Genomic DNA, 26,684 nt, shown 5'->3' on the forward strand with positions numbered 1-26,684 from the left:
TGTTTTCTTTTATGAAATATACTTTTGGTTTCATGCCTAAGAACCCTTTGCCTAAACCAAGGTTGCAAACTTTTTTTACCCAAAATTTTCTTCAAGAAGTTTTATAGTTTTAGGTTTTACACATGGGTCTATGATTCATTTTTAGTTTTTTTTATATTTGGTTTGAGATTGGATCAAAGTACATGTTTTTGTATATGTGATCAATTTCCTAGAACAATTTATTGAAAAGACCGTTGTCTTTTGAGTTTGCATCTTTGTAAAAAATCAACTGACAACATATATGTAGTTCTATTTCTGGAGTCTAATCTGAGGGACCTATCTGATACATAGAGACTAAACAGATAGTAGCAGTCTTGGAGCTTGCGTCAGTTAGCCTCTGTAGGTTAGAAAGAGAAAAATTAGCTTCTAAGGTAATCAAATCGAGAGGTCAAGATCCCAAGAGGCTAAAAGCCCACTCAGAGATTTTTGCCATCTTAAAGAATTAAGAAAAAAACAAACAAACAGCAACAAAAAATGTTGAGTTCTCTTTCACCACCCAAGAGAGAAAGAGTGCTGGAAAACACTGAGGCTGTCACTGAGATCCTTGAAGGGCTTCATGCAGGTAAGAAAAAACCAGAAATAAGGCAACTTCAGTTTCAAACTCAAACCCAGAAAATTATATTAAAGCCCCTCTAGAGGAAGAAAACATCGTCCAGACTCTTCACAAGTTTTCATACACAAAATCTACTTTTAATAAAATTACCAGACAAGCCAAGAAAAATGAGCAAATAGCCAAAAGACAAAGAGCAAAGCTAGCCTATAGAAACAGATTCAAAGTAGATAGAAATTTCGGGATCATCAGGCATAAAATTTAAAATAATTATGGTTAAACACTCAGGAAACTAGATTACGAGTTGTAGAATTTCAGTTGAAAGTAGAATCCTAAAAATCTAATGGAAATGGTAGAATACAATAAATAAAACAATACTTCTGCCAAAAAATTTATACAAGCATTTGGGGAGTTTATTAATTGTATTTTATAAAAATAAGTGATTGAGAAAAGAGTGGTCTTTTATAATTTTCAGAAAAGAGTACCTTTCCAGAATTTTAAATTCCTCTCTCATTCCAAACTATCCCACACCTACTTCCAGCTGCTGCTGCTAAGTCACTTCAGTCGTGTCTGACTCTGTGTGACCCCATAGATGGCAGGCCACCAGGCTCCCCCGTCCCTGGGATTCTCCAGGCAAGAACACCAGAGTGGGTTGCCATTTCCTTCTCCAATGCGTGAAAGTGGAAAGTGAAAGTGAAGTTGCTTAGTTGTGTCCGACTCTTCGAGACCCCATGGACTGCAGCCCACCAGGCCCCTCCGTCCATGGGATTTTCCAGGCAAGAGTACTGCAGTGAGGTGCCATTGCCTTCTCTGACACCTACCTCCAGAGCAGCAGCTAAATCCTTCCCCTTTATTTGAGTGAAGGAGTTCCAAAGGGCCACAGACTCCTGGAGTCCCAGTTTCTCTCACAAGAGAAATCATGTTGAATTCCTTTTTCTTAGATTTGCTTCAAAGAGGAATCCCATGTGACATGAATCTTTCTTTACATTATTGACTGTCTCTGATAAACACAAGGTATAGACGGTACTAAACACTTAGAAATGGTTATTAAAGAATAAGTGATTCAATAAATTAAAAAGTCAAGAGTATTTTTCATTAATAGAATTGACTCAAATTTGTTTTAAAATTTTTAATGTTACTATTCTCACAAAATGAGGTTGGAAAATACCTTTCAACTATTACATAAAAGCCACCTCTTTTGTTTTCATTGTAAATGAAAAAATGTAATGATACTTCATAAATTTCAATGTGTAAACCAATGGGAAATCCTTGTATCTGTTTTGTAATTTTTATACTTTCAAAACTGAAGAATAATACACATACATAAACCTGTAAAAATCTTACATGCACAATTCAATAACAATCACAAAGTGAACTCACTACTGGGACCACCACCAAGATGAAGAAACAGAATACGTCTAGCATTTCAAAGATCCCATCATCCTCTCTCCCAGACACTATAACTCCCTCCTTCAAAAATACTCTATAACTCCCAGTTCCATAGATTGGTTTTCCCTCTTTTTAGACTTACATAAATGGAATTGTACAACTACATATATCTTTGAAAGTTGTTCTCCATAATGGATTCGTATAAGTTTTTTTTTCTAAAATATTTTGTGAAAAGTCTTTTACTAATGTTGCATAGATAAATATAAATTGATATATATTGAGCTATATATAGATTTCAGTCCAATTCAATCACTAAGACATGTCTGACTCTTTGTGACCCTATGGACTGCAGCATGCCAGGGTCCCTGTCCATCACCAACTCTCGGAGCCCACTCAAACTCACATCCATCAAGTGGGTGATGCCATCCAACTATCTCATCCTCTGTCGTCCCCTTCTTCTCCTGCCTTCAATCTTTCCCAGCATCAGGGTCTTTTCAAATGAGTCAGTTCTTTGTATCACGTGGCCAAAGTATTGGTGTTTCAGCTTCAGCATCAATCCTTCCAATGAATGTTTGGGACCGATTTCCTTTAGGAGGGACTGGTTGGATTTCCTGCTGTCCAAGGGACTCTTAAGACTATCCTCCAACATCACAGTTCAAAAGCATAAATTCTTACTCACTCTGTTTTCTTTATGGTCCAACTCACATCCATACATGACTACTGGAAAAACCATCGCTTTGACTATATGGATCTTGGTCAGTAAAGTAATGTCTCTGCTTTTTAATATGCTGTTTAGGTTGGTCATAGCTTTTCTTCCAAAGAGCAAGTATCTTTTAATTTCATGTCTGTAGTCACTATCTGCAGTGATTTTGGAGCCCAAAGAAAATAAAAGTCTGTCAATGTTTCCATTGTTTCCCCATCTATTTGCCATGAAGTGATTGGGACCAGAGGCCATGATCTTCATTTTTTTAGTTTTAAGACAGCTTTTTCACTCTCCTCTTTCATCATCATCAAAAGGATCTTTATTTCCTCTTCACTTTCTGCCATAAGAGTGGTGCCATCTGCATATCTGAGGTTATTGCTGTTTCTCCTGAAAACCTGGATTCCAGCTTGTGTGTCATCAGTCTGGCATATCACATGATGTACTCTGCGTATGAGTTAAATAAGCAGGGTGACAATATACATCCTTGACGTACTCCTTTCCCAAATTGGAACCAGTCCATTTTGGTTCTAATTGTTGCTTCTTGACCTACATACAGATTTCTCAGGAGACAGGTAAGGTGGTCTGATATTCCCATTTTTTAAAGAATTTTTCAGTTTGTTGTGATCCATGTAGTCAAAGGCTTTAGTGTAGTCAATGAAGCAGAAGTGGATGTTTTTCTGGAATTCTCTTGCTTTTTCTGTTATCCAACAGATGTTGGCAACTTGATCTCTGATTCCTCTGCCTTTTCTAAATCCAGCTTGAACATCTGGAAGTTCTTGGTTCATGTACTGTTGAGGCCTAGCTTGCAGAATTTTGAGCATTACTTTGCTAGAGTATGATATGAGTGCAATTGTGCTGTAGTTTGAACATTCTTTGGCAATGCCTTTCTTTGGGATTGGAATGAAAACTGACCTTTTCCTGTCCTGTGGCCACTGCTGAGTTTTCCAAATTTGCTGGCATATTGAGTGCAGCACTTACTTACAAATTCAGTTCAGTTCAGTTCAGTCACTCAGTCGTGTCTGACTCTTTGCGACCCCATGAATCGCAGCACGCCAGGCCTCCCTGTCCATCACCAACTCCTGGAGTTCACCCAGGCACACATCCATCGAGTCAGTGATGCCATCCAGCCATCTCATCCTCTGTCGTCCCCTTCTCCTCCTGCCCCAATCCCTCCCAGCATCAGGGTCTTTTCCAATGAGTCAACTCTTCGCATGGGGTGGCCAAAGTACTGGAGTTTCAGCTTTAGCAGCATTCCTTCCAAAGAAATCCCAGGGCTGATCTCCTTCAGAATGGACTGGTTGGATCTCCTTGCAGTCCAAGGGACTCTCAAGAGTCTTCTCCAACACCACAGTTCAAAAGCATCAATTCTTTGGCACTTAGCTTTCTTCACAGTCCAACTCTCACATCCATACATGACCACAGGAAAAACCATAGCCTTGAGTAGACGGACCCTTGTTGGCAAAGTAATGTCTCTGCTTTTGTATATGCTATCTAGGTTGGTCATAACTTTCCTTTCAAGGACAACTTTCTAGAGAGACAAAACCTACCAAAACTGACTCAAGAAAACTAAAAAATTCAAATAGAGTCATGACAAGTAAGAGAGACTGAATTAACAACAACAGCAACAAAAATCCCACATAAGAAAGCCCAGGCCCAGATGGCTTCATTGGTAAAGATATCAAACAGAGGAGTATTAAGTAAAAATTAATATTGTTCAGAAATGATCCCCTTCAAAAATCGAAAAGAACACTTCTCAACTCATTTTGTGAGGCCAATATTATCCTGATAATAGGTTTACCTTGCCTACACTCAATACTTCTGCCCAAACTACCATCTGTGAACTTACAGAATGCCTTATCCACTGTCATGGTTTTCCACACAAGATTGATTCTGATTAAGGATCTTAGTTCACAGCAAAAGCTACCTGTTCATGGAACTCACTAGTCTTACCACATTCCTCATCTGGTTTGATAGTGCAATGGAATCACCTGTTGAATACTCAGTTACAGCACCAATCAAGTAGTAATACCTAATAGGGCTGGGGTAAAGTTCTCCAATGAAGAAGGCAATGGCATGGCACTCCAGTACTCTTGCCTGGAAAATCCCATGGGTGGAGGAGCCTGGTGGGCTGCAGACCATGGGGTCACTAAGAGTCGGACACAACTGAGTGACTTCACTTTCACTTTTCACTTTCACGCATTGGAGAAGGAAATGGCAACCACTCCAGTGTTCTTGCCTGGAGAATCCCAGGGACGGGGGAGCCTGGTGGGCTGCCATCTATGGGGTCACATAGAGTCGGACATGACTGAAGTGACTTAGCAGCAGCAGCAAAGTTCTCCAAACAGCAGTAGTCTCAGTCATCTACCAGTATAAGATGGTATTTCTCCCATAAGCAAAATTCATGAGTCCAGAATTTAAAAGATGGAGAGAGAGAGAGAGAGATCTACTTACATACCTCTTTCATAAATTTCCTAGTCACCAATTTTCCTAATTATGTTCCTACCAAGTCCCTGCCCACCCAGCCAAACAGTTGGCCACAACCCATAAATTAGTGTAAAATTCCACATTTGGCCATTTCTTCTTCCAGGTAATGAGTAGTTGAGTGTGCTGCTTGAAGTTCTGCCCACTGGGGGAAGATTTCACTGTCTTTCAGGGTGTTACAAAAAGGGGCAAACTGTATAGCTGTCTGCTCTTGGGTGGTATATGCTTAGTGCGTGGAACCACCTGTAAACTAGGCCCAAGTCATCTCTTCCTCTGTCAACTGATCATAGGGAACTCCCCATGAGGCCATATATACTGGCCAGTAGAGAGAAGGTATTATAGGAGGAGTGGGGACCATGGGTATTTGAGTCACTTATTGATGTAACTTGCTTATGCCATCAAGGCCTGCTCAGGTTCAATCATATATATACCACTTCCGTTTAATGATGTAATACTGCTGCATACCCAACTATATGACTTGGTGGGTCAGATAACATCCAGTTCCTCATAGGTAATTTAGCTGACATGGTAACTCTGTGGTCCATGGTTAAGCATCCAGTCTGTACTAAGGCCAAGTAGCGGCCAGGAGCCACTTCTCAAAAGGAGAGCTTATCTGCAGAGGATGGTAGGGCTTTGTTAAAAAATGCTAAAGCCCCTACTTCAGTTCACCCATTGCTGTTGCTGTTGTGGTTCACTTGCTAAGTCATGTCCGACTCTTTATGACCCCATGGACTGCAGCACACCAGGTCTCCCTGTCCCTCACCATCTCCCAGAATTCACCCAAGTTCACATCCATTACATCATTGATGCTATCCAACCAACTCATCTTTTGTCGCCCTCTTCTCCTTTTGCCTTCAGCCTTTCCCAGCATCAGGTCCTGCCAAAGTCTCCAAACTGCATCTCTGTCTGTCAATGGCATTTCAAGCACCATTGGGCCTCACAAATATGACCTAAGTGGCAGAGCAGCCTGGACTGATTACAAAGTCTTCTGTTCTGTATCTTAGACCTCCAGTCTCTAGAACTGTGAAGGAATACATTTATATTGTTTAAGATACTAAGTCTATGGTATTTTGTTATGGAAGCCTGAGTTAACAAAGATAAATTTTTGCACCAGGATTTAGGTGCTGCTATAACAGATACTTGAAATTGTGGAAGTGGTTTTGAAACTGGATAATAGGTAGAGAATAGAAAAATTTTGAGATGCATAGTAGAAATATGGATGTTCCAAGTGATTCTGGTGAGGACTCAGATGGAAATGAGAAATGTGCTATTAGAAACTGAAGAAAATGACATAAATCACAGCAAGATCCTCTATGACCGACTTCCTGGAGTAAAGGAAATAAAGACAAAAATAAACAAATGGGACCTAATTAAGTTAAACTTAAAAGCTTTTGCACAGTAAAGGGAACTATAAACAAAGTGAAAAGACAACCCTCAGAATGGGAAAAAGTAATAGCAAATGAAACAACTGACAAAGGATTAATCTCCAAAATACACAAGCAGCTCCTGCAGTTCAATACCAGAAAAGCAGACAACCCAATCAATAAGTGGGCAGAAGACCTCAAAAGACATTTCTCAAAGAAGACACACAAATGGCTGATAAATACATGAAGATATGCTCAACATTGCTTCATTATTAGAGAAATGCAAATCAAAACTACAATGAGGTATCACCTTACACTGGTCAGAATGGCCATCATCAAAAAATCTGCAAGCAATAAATGCTGGAGAGGCTGTGGAGAAAAGGGAGCCTTCTTATAAACTGATACAGTCATTGTGGAGAACAGTATGGAAATTCCTTTAAAAACTAGGTATAAAACTACCATATGACCCAACAGTCCCACTATTGGGCATATACTCTGAAGAAACCACAATTGAAAAGACATATCATTCATTGAAGTACTATTTACAATGGCTAGGACATGGACGCAACCTAGATGCCCATCGTAAATGAACAGATAAAGAAGTTGTGGTACATATATACAATGCGGTATTACTCAGCCATAAAATGGAACATGCTATGAGCTATGAGTCAGTTCTAATGAGGTGGATGAACCTAGAGCCTATTATACAGAGTGAAGTAAGTCAGAAGGAGAAAAACACATATTGTATATTAACACGTGGCTGCCCTGGTAAAGAATCTGCCTGCGATGCAGGAGATTTGGGTTCGATCCCTGGGTTGGGAAGATTCCCTAGAGGAGGGCATGGCTACCTACTCCAGTACTCTTGCTTGGAGAATCCCATGGGCAGAGGAGCCTGGCAGGCTACAGTCCATAGGGTCACACAGAGTCAGACATGACTGATGCGACTAAGCAGCAGCAGCATGGAATCTAGAAAGATGGTACTGAGGAACCTGTTTGCAGGGCAGCAATAGAGATGCAGACATAGAGAACAGATTAGTGGACACAGTGGGGGAAGGAGAGGGTGGGACAAATAGAGAGACCAGCACTGAAATATATACATTACTATATGTAGAATAGATAGCCAGTGGGAATTTGCTATATGATCCAGGGAGCTCGAACCCGGTGCTCTGAGACAGCCTAGAGGGGTGGGATGGGGTGGGAGGTGGGAGGGAAGTTTAAGAGGGAGGGGACATATGTATGCCTATGGCTGATTCATGTTGACAGAAATCAACATAATATTGTAAAGCAATTATCCTCCAATTAAAAATTAAAAAAAAACAAACTGAAGGAAAGGTGGTTCTTGTTATAAAGTGGCAAAGATTTGGCTGAACAGTGTTCTAATGTCTTGTGGAAGGTAGCACTTGAGAGTGATAAAACTGAATATTTAGCTGAAGATTTGTTATTTAGTTGCTAAGCAGTGTCTGACTCTCTGCTACCCCATGGGCTACGCCCACCTGGCTCCTCTGTCCGTGGGATTTCCCAAGCAAGAATACTGGAGTGGGTTGCCATTTCCTTTTCTAGGGGATCTTTGCAACCCACAGATTTGAACCTGTGTACCCTGCGCTGGCAGGCAAATTCTTTAACAGTGAGCCACCAGGGAAGCCCCTTAGCTGAGAATATTTATAAGCTAAATATTAAAGGAGTGGCTTGGTTCTTCCTGTTCATAGTAAAATGTGACAAGAAAGAGGTGAATTTCTCTTTCTTCCTCCACGTAAGGACACAGTGGGATGACGACCATTGCAAGCTAGGAAGAGAAACCTTACCAGAACTTGGCCATGCTTGCTTGCATCCTCATTTCATACTTCCAGAACTGTGAGAAAATACATTTGTATTGTTTAAGTCACCCAGTCTATGGTATTTCATTATGACAGCCTGAGCTAATGAGTACAATGACCAATTGAGATTTATCCCACAATGCAAGATTGACTTCATATTAAAAAATCAATTAATGTATTATATCACATCAATAGAACAAAGGAGGAAAACCACATGAGTATCTCAATCAGTTCAGCTCAGTTCAGTCACTCAGTCATGTTTGACTCTTTGCGACCCCATGAATTGCAACATGCCAGGCCTCCCCATCCATCACCAACTCCCGGAGTTCACTCAAACTCACGTCCATCTAGTCGGTGATGCCATGCAGCCATCTCATCCTCTGTCATCCCCTTCTCCTCTTGCCCCCAATCCCTCCCAGTATCAGAGTCTTTTCCAATGAGTCAACTCTTTGCGTGAGGTGGCCCAAGTATTGGAGTTTCAGCTTTAGCATCGTTCCTTCCAAAGAACACCCAGGACTGATCTCCTTTAGAATGGACTGGTTGGATCTCCTTGCAGTCCAAGGGACTCTCAAGAGTCTCCTCCAACACCACAGTTCAAAAGCATCAATTCTTCGGCACTCAGCTTTCTTCACAGTCCAACTCTCACATCCATACATGACTACTGGAAAAACCATAGCCTTGACTAGATGGACCTTTGTTGGCAAAATAATGTCTCTGCTTTTCAATAAGCTATCTAGGTTGGTCATAACTTTCCTTCCAAGGAGTAAGCATCTTTTAATTTCATGGCTGCAATCACCATCTGCAGTGATTTTGGAGCCCCCAAAAAAAGTCTGACACTGTTTCCACTGTTTCCCCATCTATTTCCCATGAAGTGATGGGACCAGATGCCATGATCTTAGTTTTCTGAATGTTGAGCTTTAAAGCCAACTTCTTCACTCTCTTCTTTCACTTTCATCAAGAGGCTTTTTAGTTCTTCTTCATTTTCTGCCATAAGGGTGGTATCATCTGCATATCTGAGGTTATTGATATTTCAATAGGTGAGGAAAAAGTACTTGACAAAATCAACACACTTTCATGATGAAAACATTTAACACCTAGGAATAGGAAGAAACTTCCTTCACCTGATAACATCTATGAACCTCCTATAGCTAGTTTTACACTTAATGTTGAAAGACTGTATGCTTTGCCAAGAGAAAGATGTTCACTCTCCCCACTTATATTCAGCATTGTACTGAAGGTCCTAGCCAGGACAATATTAGGCAAGGAAATGAGATAAAAGTTACCAATGTTGGGAGAGAGTAAAACTACTTTGGTTTGTGGATGACATAAGCATGTATATAGAAAACCTTAATGCAGAATTAAGAATTCATCAAAAAATTATTAGAACAAACAAATTTAGCAAGTTTGCAAGGCATAAGATCTATATTCAAAAATTGATTGTATCTCTGTGTAATAGCAATGAGTATAACAAATGTAATTAAGGAAACAATTGCTTTTATAATCATCAAATACTTAGGGATAAGTGTAAAAAAGAAGTATGAACATGTATTATGAAAAAGATAAAACATCATTGAAAGAAATTTTGAAAGACCTGGGTAAATGAAAAGGCATACCATATTCCTGGATTGGAAGGCTCAATATTATTCATATGTCCGTGTTCTCCAAACTGATCTATAGATTCAATTAAATCTCTATTAAAATCCTACCTACCTTTTTGGAAAAGATTGACAAATTGATCCTAAAATTCACATGAAAGTGCAGGAGTCTAGATAGCCAAATAACCTTGAAAAAGAAAAATAAATTAAAAAAACCGGCACTTTCTTATTTTGAACTTGTTACAAAGTTACAATATTCAAGGCAGTGTGTTTCTTCTATAAGGTTAGATATATAGGTCAGTGGAATAGAACTGAGAGTCCAGCCCATACATATATGGTCAATTGATCTTCTTAGGATGCCAAAATCATTCAATGGGGAAAGATAGTCTTTTCTACAAATGTTGCTGTGACAATTGTATATTTATATGCAAAAGGATAAAGCTGGACTCCTGCCTCACATCATATACAATAATTAACTCAAAATCAATTAAGACTTAAATGTCAGTGTTAAAACAATAAAATTCTTAAATAAAACACAGAGTAAATATTCATGACATTGGATTTGGCAATGTTTTCTTAGTTATAACATCAAAACCATAGCAATCAAAGAAAATATAGATACACTGGACTTTATCAAAACTGACAAGTTTTGTGTGTCAGAGGATGCTACTAATAAAGTATTAAGACTGCCCATAAAGATTCAGAAAATATTTGTAAAACATATACCTGACCAGTATTTATTATCCAAAACATGCAAAGAATTGTCGTAATTTAAGAAAATAAGATAAACAGCTAAATTTAAAAATGGGCAAAGCATTTGAATAGATATTTCTCTAAAGAAAATATATAAATGCTCAATAAGAACATAAAATGATACTCAGCATCATTAGTCATTAGAGAAATGCAAATCAAAACCACTATCAGATACCACTTCACACCCACTAGAGTAGCTATAATGAAAGAAGTGGAAAATAACAAGTGTTGGGAGGATGTGGAGAAATTGGAACCCTCAAATGTTACTGATGAAAATGTAAAATGGTAGAGCCATTTTAGAAAAGACTTCAGCGTTTCTTCAAGAAGTTAAATCATAGACTTATCATATGACCCAACATTGCATTTCTAGCTATATACCCAAGAAAATTGAAAATATATATTCACATAAAATTTGTACATCAGTGTTCATAGCAGTGTTATTCATAATAACCAAAAAGTGGAAACAATCCAGACATCCAGCAACTGATGAATGTAGTAACAGAATGTGGTATGCCCATACCATGGAATATTATTATGCAATAAAAAAGAATGAACTATTGATTCACGTCACAATATGGACGAATCTTGAAGACATGCTTAGTGAAAGAAGCCAGACACAAAATGCAATGTATTTTATGATTCTGTTTATATGAAATATCCAGAATAGGCATAACCATAGTGACAAAAAATTGCTTAGTGGTTGCTAAGGGCTGAGGGGAGGAGGGCATAAGGAGTGACTACTAATGGGGAGGAGATCCATTTGTCGGGTGATGAAAATGTTGTACAATTAAATAATGCTGATGACTGCATAACCTTGTGAATATACTTTTAAAACCCCACTCAGCTATACACTTACAAGTATGTTTTATTGTACATGAACTATATCTCTATTTTAAAAACATACTACTCTCTATATTGGTATAACCACATTATATGACTTAATTATCCGACGTAGGACACATGAGTGGACTCTGGTCTTGTGGTGCTTTTTCTTGGCGCTCTGTTATTAATTAATTGGGTGAAACTGTTCCTGTTGTATTCAAGCGATCTCCTCAGAGACAAAGCCTCCACTCCATCCAAGTTGTTACTACCCCACCACTCTTCTCTCCCATATCTCAGCAGGGCTCTAAGGCTTAGGAGTATGGTAACTCCCTTGTCCTTTCGTACCAGGGTCTTTGGAGCGTGCCCATTGTGGTGACTGAAAGGAGAGAGACTCCTCCCACAGGTGGTGATGAACTATCTCATTTTTGTGGGACAGCAAGGGGCCTCCCCTGAGCCTGGGATCAGCTGACTCCTGAAGGAAACTGAGTATGTGCTACATTCTCATTTTTACCACACATACCCCAGAATGATATCCATCTGACCTAAATCCATCTCAGACAGACTAAATCTTTCTACCCATAGTGGATCAGGGCCACAGGAAAGCTCTGTTACTGATGGCGATGTTTAGTACCCTCATGTATGGTTGTGTGGAAAGAACAAAGGGTGTCCACATGGGTCCCAGATCACTGTGCAGATGCTTATCATTTTTTTTTTTTTTTTTTTTTGCTTCTGAGACAACCTCTGAAATGAATAATCCTGCATATCCCGGCAATATTTTAAGCTTCTAATAAAAGACAAAACAATTTTCTCTATATTTGGGAAATCAGAATTGGAGTAATACCCTGAGTTCTTTAAAAGTATTTCTTTCCAGGCACTAACCTGAATTATAAAGCAGAATAAAAGATTCAGAGCATCATCAGAACTTACAGGTTTTACTTCCTGCTGAAACAAATCTATCTATTCCCTGTTTGTGATGTTTACTTACACTATCTTTTCTTCCATAGACCTTCATCTTCTCCAGATTCTTCCTATTCAAATTTTTTCTTCCTTCTCATCTCTAAACAAAAAAGAACCAAGAAGTCTTAAATGACTTACTTGCTCTTGTTGTTGACCTCTAGTCTCTTCCCTCTTTCAGCATTGTAGTTTGAAGAGTGAATCTGTGAAATTAACTTTAGTTTCAGTGACTAATCATACTTAACCCTCCTTTCAAAAATGATGTAAAAATGAACACCTTATGAGTAATGCTTATAGGGAAAGAGTAAGTTGCCTAGATATTAAGTGATCATTTAGGCAAAATATTGTTACTCAACATGCCTTCATTTGCACTGAATTATTTATCTAGATGTCATTACACTGTCTTAGAAAGAACTTCATTACAAAGTTCCCCAACATTTATCAGCCAAAGCTTTTCAGAATATCTTGGCTCAACCGAGACTCCATGGGTCACTTTCATAGTAAGTAAGTAAACAATTGAGTCAGAAATAATTGGCCTTGAAGAATATGTTTTCTAATTCAAACTAATTAAAATATGTAAACTATGATTCAGTTGCCTTCAGGATTGTTTTTAATAAATGAGGTGTACTCCACCCAGCTATTTTTACTTTTAACTTCTCTTTTTTTGGGTCAAGATGCATGATTGTACAACCAGTGTTTAAGTTCCAGGTCTAAGTCATTGTTTGCCTCCTGTAGTAGTTCTCATTTCTCACCGTACATTAGAGAGTAGCTTCTTTCTTGTGTTACAAGAGGAAACATGGTTTTCACCTGTTGTTTTGTGTTTTATGAAAATTCCCCACTTTTCTCTACTTGCACCAGAGCAATTTCCTATAGTTTAGTGCATGCATGCTCAGTCATGTCTGACTCTTTGTGACCCCATGGATCGTAGCCCACCAGGCTCCTCTGTCTATGGGATTCTCCTGACAAGGATACTGGAGTGGGTTGCCATTCCGTCCTCCAAAGGGTCTTCCTGACCCAAGGATGGAACAGCGTCTCCTGCATTGGCAGGCGGATTCTTTATTGCACCACCAGGTTAGTTAAGTGTGGTCCAATCATAAGAAAATGAATAGATATTTCTATATATCTAGCACTGGCAGTTGGCTTAGTAGGCAACACTTTGTTGTTAAAATTAATATCTATTCAAACAGTTTTATTTCCCTAATTAAAGGCCAACACTTTTACATTTGAAATGACAATCCAATTTACAAGAAAATATTTTGCTTGGCAAAACTGCATCTGGACCACAACTCATCTCAATTTCTGAAGCTTTGCCTACTTCACGGTTTTCTCTTTTTGAGTTCTTTAAAGGTCTGGTTAACAATGCCTCCACCCCTTAAACTGTTTTGCATCAACTAACGAACAATGAATCATCCTTGTTAACAAGTATTAACGGTCGAGTTGAATTCTGGTTTTATCCCAGGGTCAGTTCTAAATGGAACTGCATGTATATAATGCCAAAATCATCAATTAAAGAGTTCAGGAAGCAGTTAATCCTTTGTTTATGTTGTCTGGATTTTTTTCTTTCTATAAAATTAAATGACTGAGTCATATAAATTGTTCATTTCAGCACTAGGAGAGTCTCATTAGTCCTAATCATTTAATTAAATATTTTTGGAAGATAATTAATGATGTTTAAGAAAGTAGTGTGCTATTCTTGCTGATTCAAGAATGGCTACTCTATTAAATTGAAATGCCAGTAAATGGTGACAAAAATACACTGTGAAAGCTATGTTTTTCAGATGTTACCAAGTAAGAGTAATGGAATCTAGTCACAGTTTTCCACTCCCAGTTTTGCTTATCTAAGTTCACATCCCCCTCCTTCTAGCTGCAGCACCATCATTTTTTCATTTACTTTTGGGCTTTTGAATGTGATAGTAGGATGGCTTTTGCAAAATTCTTAGGTCAATTTTTTAGCTCTAAAAATAAATATAATACATAGAAGCAATGATTGAGGTGTCAGCATCTATAATGTTTCTTAAGGTCTGCAGATGTTGATGTTGTAACAGTATAATATGAATTATTATTGAGAACTCCCATATGCTCAGAATCAGATGTAAAGAGGTTTCAATCTTTTTTTTTTTTTTTTTTTTGTGGACACAGAATATTTTTTTTTAAATTCTCAAGAGAATACTACTCAGCCATTAAAAAAAAAAAAGAATAAAGTCTAGCCATTTGCAACAGCATGGATGGACTTGGAAGGTATGCTAAGTGAAATCAGTCAGATAGAGAAAGGCATATACTGTATGATATCACATTATGTGGAGCCTGAAAAATAAAACAAGCTAATAACTGTAACAAAAAAGAAACTCACAGACATAGAAAATATACTAGTGGTTACCAGTGGGGAGAGGAAAGGCAGGAGGAACAAGATAGGGGTAGAGGATTAAGAGGTACAAACTACCATGTATAAAGTAAATAAGCTACAAGGATACATTGTACAACACAGGGATTATAGCCGGTATATTATAATAACTATAAATGGAATATAGCCTTTAAAAATTGTGAGTCCCTGTGTGGTACACGTGAAACAAACATCATATATCAACTAGACCTCAATTTTTTAAAAAGACCAAAAAACAAAACCTATAATATATATTGAAAGACTTTTGAGATGTTATCTTTTTTGCTGGCATTTGTGATCTTTCTCATTTAAATTGTTGTGCTTAGTCACTAAGTCAACAAATGAATACAAATATATTGAAATTTAAATACAGTCCTCAAAAGAGCCCTCTAAACAAAATACAATTGTTCTTTTTTAAAAATAATTTAAAAAATTAATGTTTAAAAAATTCTCAAAAGAAAACTAGCTCCTTTAGTTATTTGTTTAAAAAATGTAAAGCGCAGAATGCCTGAATATATTTATCCAAAAGTAGTCAGGAAAGCTGAGTTTTTGCTCTGTTTTCTTTTGCAAAGGATTAGAAATGGAATTCAGACTCCAAAATAGAAATGTTTCAATATTCCAGAGAAGAACGATTGGTACATTGAAAGCGTGGATTTGAGAAATGGCAGGATATCAAGGTTGGAATGAAAACTGACCTTTTCCAGTCCTGCGGCCACTGCGGAGTTTTCCAAATTTGCTGGCATATTGAATGCAACGCTTTCACAGCATCATCTTTACTATTTGAAATAGCTCAACTGGAATTCCATCTCCACCACTAGTTTTGTTCATAGTGATGCTTCTAAGGCCCACTTGGCTTTGCATTCCAGGATGTCTAGCTCTAGGTGAGTGACCATACCATCATGATTATCTGGGTCATGAAGATCTTTTCTGTATAGTTCTTCTGTATATTCTTGCCACCTCTTCTGCTTCTGTTAGGTCCATACCATTTCTGTCCTTTAATGAGCCTGTCTTTGCATGAAATGTTCCCTTGGTATCTCTCATTTTCTTGAAGAGATCTCTAGTCTTTCCCATTCTATTGTTTTCCTCTATTTTTTGCACTGATCACTGAGAAAGGCTTTCTTATCTCTTCTTGCTATTCTTTGGAACTCTGCATTCAGATGCTTTTATCTTTCCTTTTCTCCTTTGCTTTTCACCTCTCTTCTTTTCACAGCTATTTGTAAGGCCTCCTCAGACAGCCATTTTGCTTTTTTGCATTTCTTTTTCTTGGGGATGGTCTTGATCTCTGTCTCCTCTACAATGTCATGAACCTCTGTCCATAGTTCAGCAGTGGTCACAGGACTGGAAGAGGTAAGTCTTCATTCCAATCCCAAAGAAAGGCAATGCCAGAGAATGCTCAAACTACCGCACAATTGCACTCATCTCACACGCTAGCAAAGTAATGCTCAAAATTCTGTAAGCCAGGCTTCAACAGTATGTGAACTGTGAACTTTCAGATGTTCAAGCTGGTTTTAGAAAAGCCAGAGGAACCAGAGATCAAATTGCCAACATCCATTGGATCATCAAAAAAGCAAGAAAGTTCCAGAAAAACATCTACTTCACCTTTATTGACTATGCCAAAACCTTTGACTGTGTGGAGCACAACAAACTCTGGAAAATTCTCAAAGGAATGGGAATACCAGACCACCTGACCTGTCTCTTGAGAAATCCGTATTCAGGTTAGGAAGCAACAGTTAGAACTGGACTTGGAACAACAGACTGGTTCCAACTAGGAAAGGAGTATGTCAAGGCTGTATATTGTCACCCTGCTTATTTAACTTATATGCAGGGTACATCATGAGAAATGCTGGGCCGGATGAAGCACAAGCTGGAATCAAGATTGTTGGGAGAAATCTCAATAACCTCAGATATGCAGATGCCACCACCCTTATGGCAGAAAGTGAAGAGGAACTAAAGAGCCTCTTGATGAAGGTGAAAGAGGAGAGTGAAAAAGTTGGCTTAAAGCTCAACATTCAGAAAACGAAGATCATGGCATCTGGTCCCATCACTTCATGACAGATGGGGAAACAGTGGAAACAGTGACAGACTTTATTTTGGGGGGATGCAAAATTGCTGCAAATAGTGACTTCAGCCATGAAATTAAAAGACGCTTACTCCTTAGAAGAAAAGTTATGACCAACCTAGATTGCATATTAAAAAGCAAAGACATTACTTTGCCAGCAAAGGTCCATCTAGTCAAGGCTATGGTTTTTCCAGTGGACATGTATGGATGTAAGAGTTGGACTATAAAGAAAGCTGAGCACCAAAGAATTGATGCTTTTGAACTGTAGTGTTGGCGAAGACTCTTGAGAATCCCTTGGATAGCAATGAGATCCAACCAGTCCAGCCTAAAGGAAATCAATCCTGAATATTCATTGGAATGACTGATGTTGAAGCTGAAACTCCAATACATTGGTCACCTGATGCAAAGAACTGACTTATTGGAAAAGACCCTGATGCTGGGAAAGTTTGAAGACGAGAGGAGAAGGGGACAACAGAGGATGAGATGGTTGGATGGCATCAGCGACTCAATGGACATGAGTTTGAGTAAACTCTGGGAGTTGGTGATGGACAGGGAGGCCTGGAGTGCTGCAGTCCATGGGGTCGCAAAGAGTCGGACACGACTGAACGACTGAACTGAGGATATCAAGTTTAATAATGGGAAAATAAAATTAGAATAATTATATTATGTAGTGTTTATATACAAGTTTTTAAAGTTTATAAAGTATTTTTATATATTAACTCAATTTTCACAGTATCTCTGTGGGAAAAGTGGGGGGAAATCTATGTTTTACATTTGAAAAAACTAATACGGGGCGAGCTAAGTAATTTGCCCAAGACTGTATTGCTGGTATTGTATTGATGCAGGACTTCAATGTGTGTCTTTATGATCTTTCTTGGGAGTGATAGTTCTGTGCTTTGGAAAGGATATCAGAGCTTTAGGATTTCTGCTTTGCCATTAGCTGATTTCAGCAGAATCAGAAGATAAGAAAGAAAGGCAACCATTTCCTTTAAGATGAATTACTATCTTTTATACCTTGACATGAACATTCAGAGGCACTGGGTCAATGAAGATACTTTTGTCCACACATCTGACTACTCCAGTCACCTGCGTCCTTTGCATTAATTTTAGTCGGGTGAAGACCACATCCCTGAGAGCAGAGAGATCTGATTGCAGAGCCTCATTAGATGATCCTAAGTCGCCTGAGGGTATCACTTCTGTCTTTTCTTATGTAGTGATTTCTCTTCATGTGGAGAGGATGGGCCTAGATAGCAAATGGAAGGGGTAAAGAAGCAGATGTTAGTGAAAACAAAAAGTAGTTTGAAAACTTATCCCAGGGGAGATATCCCTTTCCAGGCCATATGAAACTTTCAGAGACACCATGTACAGTTTGGGGAGAAAAAAGTAATACACCAAACGTTTTCATTGTACAAACTAGAGAAAATGAAGTTTTACCAAATCTTTTTAGCTGAGGGAGACCTTGATAAAACCATAAGAAATCATCCAGGCAGGAGGCTTTAATTAGAGAAGTTTCAGAAACCTTAATAAAAAGGAACCAGCCATTCCTAGAAGGAAAATGGTTTTATAGGGAGCAGGGCTTATCTCAACTCAAATGCTCATGAAAACTGATAGCTCAAGTGGCTTCTGTTTGACAAGGAGGCTGTCATTGTTGACAGGGATGACTGGCAGGGTGGAAAAAGGAGGGGGATAAAGCTTTGCAAAAAGGCTTCAGAGGAAATTTGACACCTTGCAAACCACAGGTGTGAAGGTAAGTGAAACTTGTAAGTAAAAGTTAGTGTTGTTTTTCAGGGTCTGACACACTGCATACTTGTAGTTCAGAATTTAGAAATTTGAGTGGACAATGTGAAAAACTTTGGGACATGGACTGCCCAGAATTGGGACATCAGAGGATTGTTTCTGACCCTGAAGAGATTCCTGATACCGTTCTCGTATTGTGCTCCACAGTACTCACCAGAGATCTGGGAAGATAGGCTAGCTTCCTTCTCTACCCACCCTGCCTGTTTCAAATTCCAGCCTGAGATAGGCTTTCTAACCCGGCTCTCTCTCAGGGGTCCTTTATCGAGTGCCTGAGCTTTCTGGGTTTGGAGATATTAAGATATTTTAATATAGAATCTTTGCCTTCAAGGATTACATATAATCAATGAAAAAAATGGGGCATAGTGAATTCAGCCTGAAGATGGATTATTCTCCACCAGAACTAATTGTAAGAAATAAAACACAAATGGCAAGTAACTGGTATAAATAGTTTTATAGGAGTTCAAAGGTGGGAGCTAAAAGTAGTTAGAGAAGCCTTCTGGGGAGAGGAGGAAGTTGAGTTACATCTTTGAGACTGAGTAGAATTCAGACAGCCTGGGTAAGGATGAGCTGAGATGAGGGCATGTGAAGAAATTAGGGGAAGTGTGAGAGAAATGCTTCCCAAGAGACAAAGAAACTACTGGAGCAAAGGGACAAGTGATTGAATTCAATAATCCTGAGAGGCACCATCAGAGAAAACAAAAGTGTATTTTAACAGTTATTTTTGTTTGACTTTTGGAGCTAAGCATTTGGGTTTGCTGAGGATATAAACAGTTCACTGTTTTTAAGGGGCATGGACTGACCTGACATGGATAATAGAATGGGCTCTGGGGCATTGGGCTTACAACTGAACTCGGTTTTGCCATTCTGTAGCAGTTATGATCTCTGAGTTCACCTCTTCGTGCCTCAGGCTCCTAATTTTTAATTGGGAATAGTCTTAGTATCTCATGTAGCTGGTAGTTGTGAGGTTCAAAGGAGATAAAATATTTAAATGCTTATCATAGTACTTGGCACAATAAATCTTAGCTATTATTTTATTATTACTGTAATTATAAATAATACTAACAACAGCAATGATGATATCTCAAAGCCAAGGAACACCATGAAATTATTAATGTGCTTATGAGCACAGCAGAGGTCATGTGTAAAGAGTGGACCTTCAGAAACTGCTAATGTTTTTTCCTGACCTCCAGGATAGATGGAGAAAAGAAAACAAGAGCTTTAGTTTTCTCTGACCCATTCCCCAAGTCCTGAAGTCCAGGCATGCTCCCGGGGATCCTGGCTTCTGCATGGATCCACGTCGCTTGTTCTGGTGCTAATTTCTCAGGGGTATGGCTCCCAACTCAGGTCAAGATAGAGCAGAATGCTTTCCTGAGTTTTCATCAGACTATGGTACAGGCAGGCTCAATAACCTGTGCCCTCTATTTATAATTCACATGAAGTTGTTTATTTCTTGCTTCTCATTTTAGCCGGATAAGCAAGTCAAGGCAGGCCACTTTCTAGTAGATTGTGAGAAGATAGATCTCAGCATTAGCTTGACTTGTGGGTCTGATGTGGAGAGAAGAGAGTCAAAAGGAAATATTCTTGTGGCTTTCTGTATGACTGCAAGGCAGCAGGGCTGTTGTTTGCTAGAGCAGCCGATTAAGAAGAGTGACATTCTGGCCACTGAATGTTAGTAGGCCCAAGTGGAAGTGTGGTGACCAACGTTGAGTCATAGCTTGAGAGGAAACCAGTTTTACCCATGTTTTTTTGTTCTTTAGTGGAGACCCTTAGTAAGCTCTTCGAAGACAGTGGCTTTCTACAGAGGAGAGCGATAGTAACCGTTGGCCACAGCAAATGGCTCTTCTCACTCTTGTGTTGGAACAAGAACCAATTATGAGAAGCCTGGGTTTGGCTTGCTTTTGGTGTGGTTAATGTTGGTGGGAAGGTTAGTTACAGATCTCTTCATTTATTAATGCATTTGGTCTAAGACAGGCTCTCAGGACTTCCTATTGTTCTTGAATGCATTGGTCTAGTTTACTCTGTCCAGGCTAACAGAATTCAAGTCACCCTGAACCCCGAAGAGTGTCTCACCAAGTTCCCCTTTGTCTGGTTGGGGGGCGGGCCGGTGAGGCATCCTTGGATGGTTATTTGAATGTGAAGTCTAGCTGATCTTGCACCATCCTTGTGCAGCGACCTGAGACTTGGGATATTTTGTGATTGCTCTAGGCGCTTTACCAGACAACAGGAATGTAGATGGCCTCTGTTTCAATGCTAGAACCTGCTTTCTCTCAGGTTTATTCTTGAGGATGACTAGTAATCTGAACGGAGAAGGCGATGGCACCCCACTCCAGTACTCTTGCCTGGAAAATCCCGTGGACGGAGGAGCCCAGTAGGCTGCAGTCCATGGGGTCGCTCAGAGTCAGACAGGACTGAGCGACTTCACTTTCACTTTTCACCTTCATGCATTGGAGAAGGAAATGGCAACCCACTCTAGTATTCTTGCCTGGAGAATCCCAGGGACAGAGGAGCCTGGTGGGCTGCCGTCTATGGGGTCGCACAGAGTTGGACACGACTGAAGCAACTTAGCAGCAGCAGCAGCAGCAGTAATCTGAACTCTTTAAACTTAAGGGAGAGCCCAGTGTCTATGCAAGAATAAATACACAGTTTGGACCAAGTCTACTACAGAGGAAATCGAGTTTTATCAGACCTGACATACACAATCTCTCACTCTCCTCCATCCTAAAGTAAATAAAACAGTGCTCATACTGTCCTGTTAGCAGTGGGCTGGCCTCATTTTTGTGTGTGTGATGTTGCTTATCTGCTTTGCAAATATTCTCAGGTTGAAATTTTCCATGCCCAGTTACCTTTCTCATGCAAATAAATCTCACCCAGTGTTCTATACCAATTAATTTACTGAATGAAGTGTCACTTAAAGTATCTATTGTGACTTTCCTGTTAGGAACTTGCTTCAAAAGCAAGTTCGGGGTATAGACTGAGACCTAAGTAATTCTTTCCCAGTTCTGGGGAACTCCCCGCCCTGGGAGGCTTGCAGGATAGAAACTGATACCTGCCCTTCACAAAGGGGCCTCCTCCAGTGTGGCAGTGCCAGCACACGGGTAAGTTGTTATTTCTAGGAATACTTGCACATCTCTCCTGTTGCCAGATGGCAAACTAACTTCTCCAGGAGAAACACTGGAAAACAATACCACTCTGTACTGCTTCTGTGTTTTCTATTGTGAGAAGGCTGCTACATAAGCCGGCCTCCAGGGATTTTCGAGCTGCTCTCTGTATACCAAGTGGCAGCTGATTGATCATTCTTTACATGAATCAAATATTCATTTTCAGCAGCTAAAGTCCCTAACACCAGCAAAACCCAACTGGTATTCTGCTTTCCCATTAGGAGACAGTTGCAGACCACTCTGCACCTCGGAAGAAAAATCTATGTAAACGGTTGGGTTGCACAGTTTAAAAAATAAAACTTAAAAAAAGTAAGACAAACAGGTGGGCTTTCTCATTCTTTTATCTAAGTCAAGTCAGCAAAGACAAGAAGGCCAATAGCGAAGCCTAGAGATTTTGAAAGGGAAACCACATACTTTGTAGATTCTGTCCCACATTCAGGAAGGATGGCAGGAAGTACCTCCCCAAGCAGGTACTTCATATTCTAGAGTATAATGAGGGCTGCTTTACTGCTGCTGCTATGCATGAATAAGACCTCCATGGTAAATCATTTCTCAAGTAGGCTTTGTTTCTCCATTTTAAATAAAAATAGTTTTAAAAATCCTTCCTCAGAGTGATAAACAACTCTCTGAAGTGTGTCATCTAGATTATCTGGTAATCTCTGCAAAAGACCTTCTCCACTTGATTGAGCTCTGATTCTGATGAAATAATGCATCAAAGTTAGAAGGAAAAAGTCTTGACTCAAGTTTACACTCAAGTGTAATGGGGGGTGGTGGAGAATGGAGAAGTACAATGTCAAGTGTAAGACCCACCATCAGAATTCCACTTAGAATTCCACTTCTGGTCAATACTTTCTTTTTTTTTTTTTTTAAGGTATGAAGCTATTGTCTCATGGAGAAGGCAATGGCACCCCACTCCAGTACTCTCGCCTGGAAAATCCCATGGACGGAGGAGCCTGGTAGGCTGCAGTCCATGGGGTCGCGAAGAGTCGGACACGATTGAGCGACTTAACTTTGACTTTTCACTTTCATGCATTGGAGAAGGAAATGTCAAGCCACTCCAGTGTTCTTGCCTGGAGAATCCCAGGGACAGAGAAGCCAGGTGGGCTGCCATCTATGGCGTCACACAGAGTCAGACACGACTGAAGTGACTTAGCAGCAGCAGCAGCAGCAGCAATTATCTCTAAGCACCAAACTCATCCTTCTACTTGTATACTTTGCTTTGGGATGCTAGATCTCCTCAAAACACATTTATTTCTCTGTTGCTAGCTCTTGATTAGGTTCTACCTACCCTGGAGGAGAAAATGGTAACCCACTCCAGTATTCTTGCCTGGAGAAATCTCATGGACAGAAGAGCCTGGCAGGCTACAGTCCCTGGGGTTGCAAAGAGTCAGACACCAATGTGCACCCACATAGGGAATGATAGAGGGAAGCTGCAGGCCTGGAGGAGGAGACAGTTTCTTTTTCTTCCTGTTACCTCTGAGGCCAGTTTTGCTGGTTGTTCCTTTCTGTATCTCCCATCAACACTTCTTCAGCTAGTTGGTTCCAGTCACAAAACTTCATACCAGTTGGCGATGTTTCCCAAACTTGCAGAACCAGTCTCACAGTAGCCCCTCAGAGACATTGTCTCAGCTGGCAGCATCACTTTCTTAGATGCCTAAGTCAACCCCAGAGGCCCTTGCACTACCCTTAGATATACCATCATCTGCCAGCTGCCACCTCCCTGTGGAAGGTACCTCCACAGGGCCCACCCTCCAAGGCCTGAGGTCTAGCACCCTTAAAGCTGTGCTCCTGCCTCAGATGTCTGAGTGAAGGATCCATTGAGGCTTTCCTCTAAGCATTTGGTTTAAAAATTTTTCCATCTCTTCCTTTTCTTCTCCAATTCTACAGCTGATAACTGTATCCTATTTCCATGACAACTTGGTGTTTCCTTTGTGTGACTTAACTCAGTACCTAGTAAATAATTCCTTGTATTCTTATATTAAATTCTCTCTGTTGGTATAGTTTGTCTCTTGGCTAGTCCTAGACTGTAATAAATTCGGGGTTCTTTTCTCTACCTCACATTTCTTTCACTTGAACATTAACTAGATCTTACAAGGCCTACCTGGAGCTGACCTAAGAATGGTGCTCTTTGAGGGGAATGTCTTGTTATTCTTACTACCTGGGCCTAAAAGACAGTGTTTAGTATGAGTTCTTATCCTGTGCTCCAGAAATATGTGAGAGGTCTGCTTACTAGTTGAGTTAGCCTTTGATAAGATGGAATGAGGAAAGACTTTTCATTTTTTAATTGATAGGGACTTACAGATGTTCCATTTTCTCATTCTAGGTCTCTATGGAAAATTAAAGGATCAGAAGAGTTCTTTTCACTCCATACATCAAATGCTATAGAAATAAGAGATCCAAAAGATTTATAGTATTAGGCAAGGGAAAAAGATCGATGGGTTTAAGTGACATAATTGAAGTTTTCATTGTTAGAAACCTCTAACAATGTTAGAGGTTGTTAGAAACCAGCTTTTATAAGCTGGTACACCTAAAGGCTTGGGAAATATCCATACCTGTTAGCCATCTGCATCACCACTGACTGTGTGTATATCTTGAAGGATTTAGTGAATCATAGACATATGATCACTGCGTGGAAAAAAACGTGTTGTGCCCAGCACACTCTTTTCCATAAAGAAAGCATCACTGGGAAATACAACATGTGGAAACAGGCCACAAAAATGCAGCAAATTAGTCTTTATTATCCACTCATCCATGCAGGAAAATTTTAAAAGGTAATAAAATCCTAGGTTCTTAAAATTGGCACTTTAGCCTCACTGTTTTTAAAGTAAAATACACAGTGCTAGATAACCACTGTGCATCTAAGTATTTAGTCTAGTTTTTAATTACCTTTCAATTTAAGAGGCATTTCGAATCATGCCGTCACCTGTTCCTTAGTTTTCCACTGCAGGTTACCATCCCAAACTACCTCATTAAAATAAATGAAAACAAATAGGATTATCCAAGTAAATTGTCACTAATGCTATTATAAAGTAAGAATGGTTTGGCACCGTTCAATAAAGCTACAATTCTGAGCTGTAAACGTAACACATGGAAATTCGGATGACATCTCAACTCATTAGTTAGTCTGTTCCATATTTGTGCTTGCACTTGGAATAAATGATAATGTCATTCTGTACCTGCACAGTATCATAGGGTCATTGTTTTCCCTAATGAACAATGATCCAATTCTATAATTCCATGATCCTTGTCAAGTATCCTGTTTATTGTAATTTCTGAGCACAGTGGATAATCTTGTAACTGAAATATATGTATGCCCACACCAAAAAATCAAACCTATATACCTTTCAAAATAGTTTTAACAAGCTTCTTTCTAAATATTCCAGTGTTTACTGCAAGGGAGTGGAGTTGTGATTTAAAAAAAAGTCTAGTGCAATATGTGCAAACTTTTCTAGAATTTTTAACCATAGGCATTTGTTTTAAGCTCAGTGTGTCTCTTACAGATATAGTCTAACTGAAAGAGATTGAAAGAGAGAGAGAGATGTGGACCAAAAGTGGAGTCGAACTATCAGAAGCAGAGATGATGAACTACCAGGAACAAAACACAGGAACTTCTCAGCCTGACTTAGGGGCAGTCCAAATTCAACCCCCATGAGGTGATCCTGTGTGAAGTCATCTTCAGAATACAGTTTAAAAATCTGGTATATAATCCAGCATGCTGCAGCCACTGTGTACCATGGCCTGGTGAACAACTGCATCTCCCCCACCCCAAGTTTCCATCCGGCCATTCTTCAGCCAGATGTACAGGAAACTGAGAATCAAAGCAACTAATGTGGTCATATGTAAATAGCACATCTGACACTAGGGGAGCATAGGCTTTTTAAGCACAGGACTCACCACCAGGGTGACAGAGACTCTCAGGAGTGAGCAGAAACATGATGATTTCTGAGAACTCGGAACATATGCTGAAGCCACAGTACTGAAAAGTTTGTTGTCAGTGTAGAAAACTTACATTTTGTAAGTTTTTCCTTAAGCAGTTTCTTTCCTTTAAATGACCAAGATGGTGTTTCTGCTTTTCTAGCACTGGGAGATTTAGCATTTTCCTTTTCACTGATTGTGCCTCCAATAGCTGTGTCTTAAAGGATACTTCCATTATTATCACTTGGAACATTAAGTAGAATGAAGCCAATAACAAAATGAAGAAACTCAGATGGAAGTAGGAGAGCACTGGGTAATTAATATTCTTTTAGCTGATTCTTTAGAGCTGTGTGATATTAGGCAAATTATCATTTTGAGGCTTAATATTTCCATCTTAAAAATGAGTATAGGACACCTATCACAGAGTTCCTGGGATGATTGACATGAGACAATCTTTAGAATGCATGAAACCCAGTGTAGGCATATTCTGGGTGCTCAGAAAATGTTAATTCCCCACTTGCTCCGTTCCCTTCTTCATTATGTGTCCAGGCATCTTACCAGCTTTGAAATGTCTTGGTCTGAAAATGATAGAATCACGTAACACATTTAGAAAATTTAATGTGTTACTATATTTTTAACCAGGACAACTGAAGTCATGATGAAATTGTTCGGTTCTGGAAAATGCTAGCTTTCTAGTCTTTTGGGGAAGGCTACAAAGATATCAGCAATACATGAACTGTGAACTTCCAGATGTTCAAGCTGATTTTAGAAAAGGCAGAGGAACCAGAGATCAAATTGCCAACATCCACTGGATCATTGAAAAAGCAAGAGAGTTCCAGAAAAACATCTATTTCTGCTTTATTGACTATGCCAAAGCCTTTGACTGTGTGGATCACAATAAACTGTGGAAA

This window comes from Bos taurus, chromosome 9 (assembly GCF_002263795.3).
Source record: "Bos taurus isolate L1 Dominette 01449 registration number 42190680 breed Hereford chromosome 9, ARS-UCD2.0, whole genome shotgun sequence".
NCBI lineage: Eukaryota > Metazoa > Chordata > Mammalia > Artiodactyla > Bovidae > Bos > Bos taurus.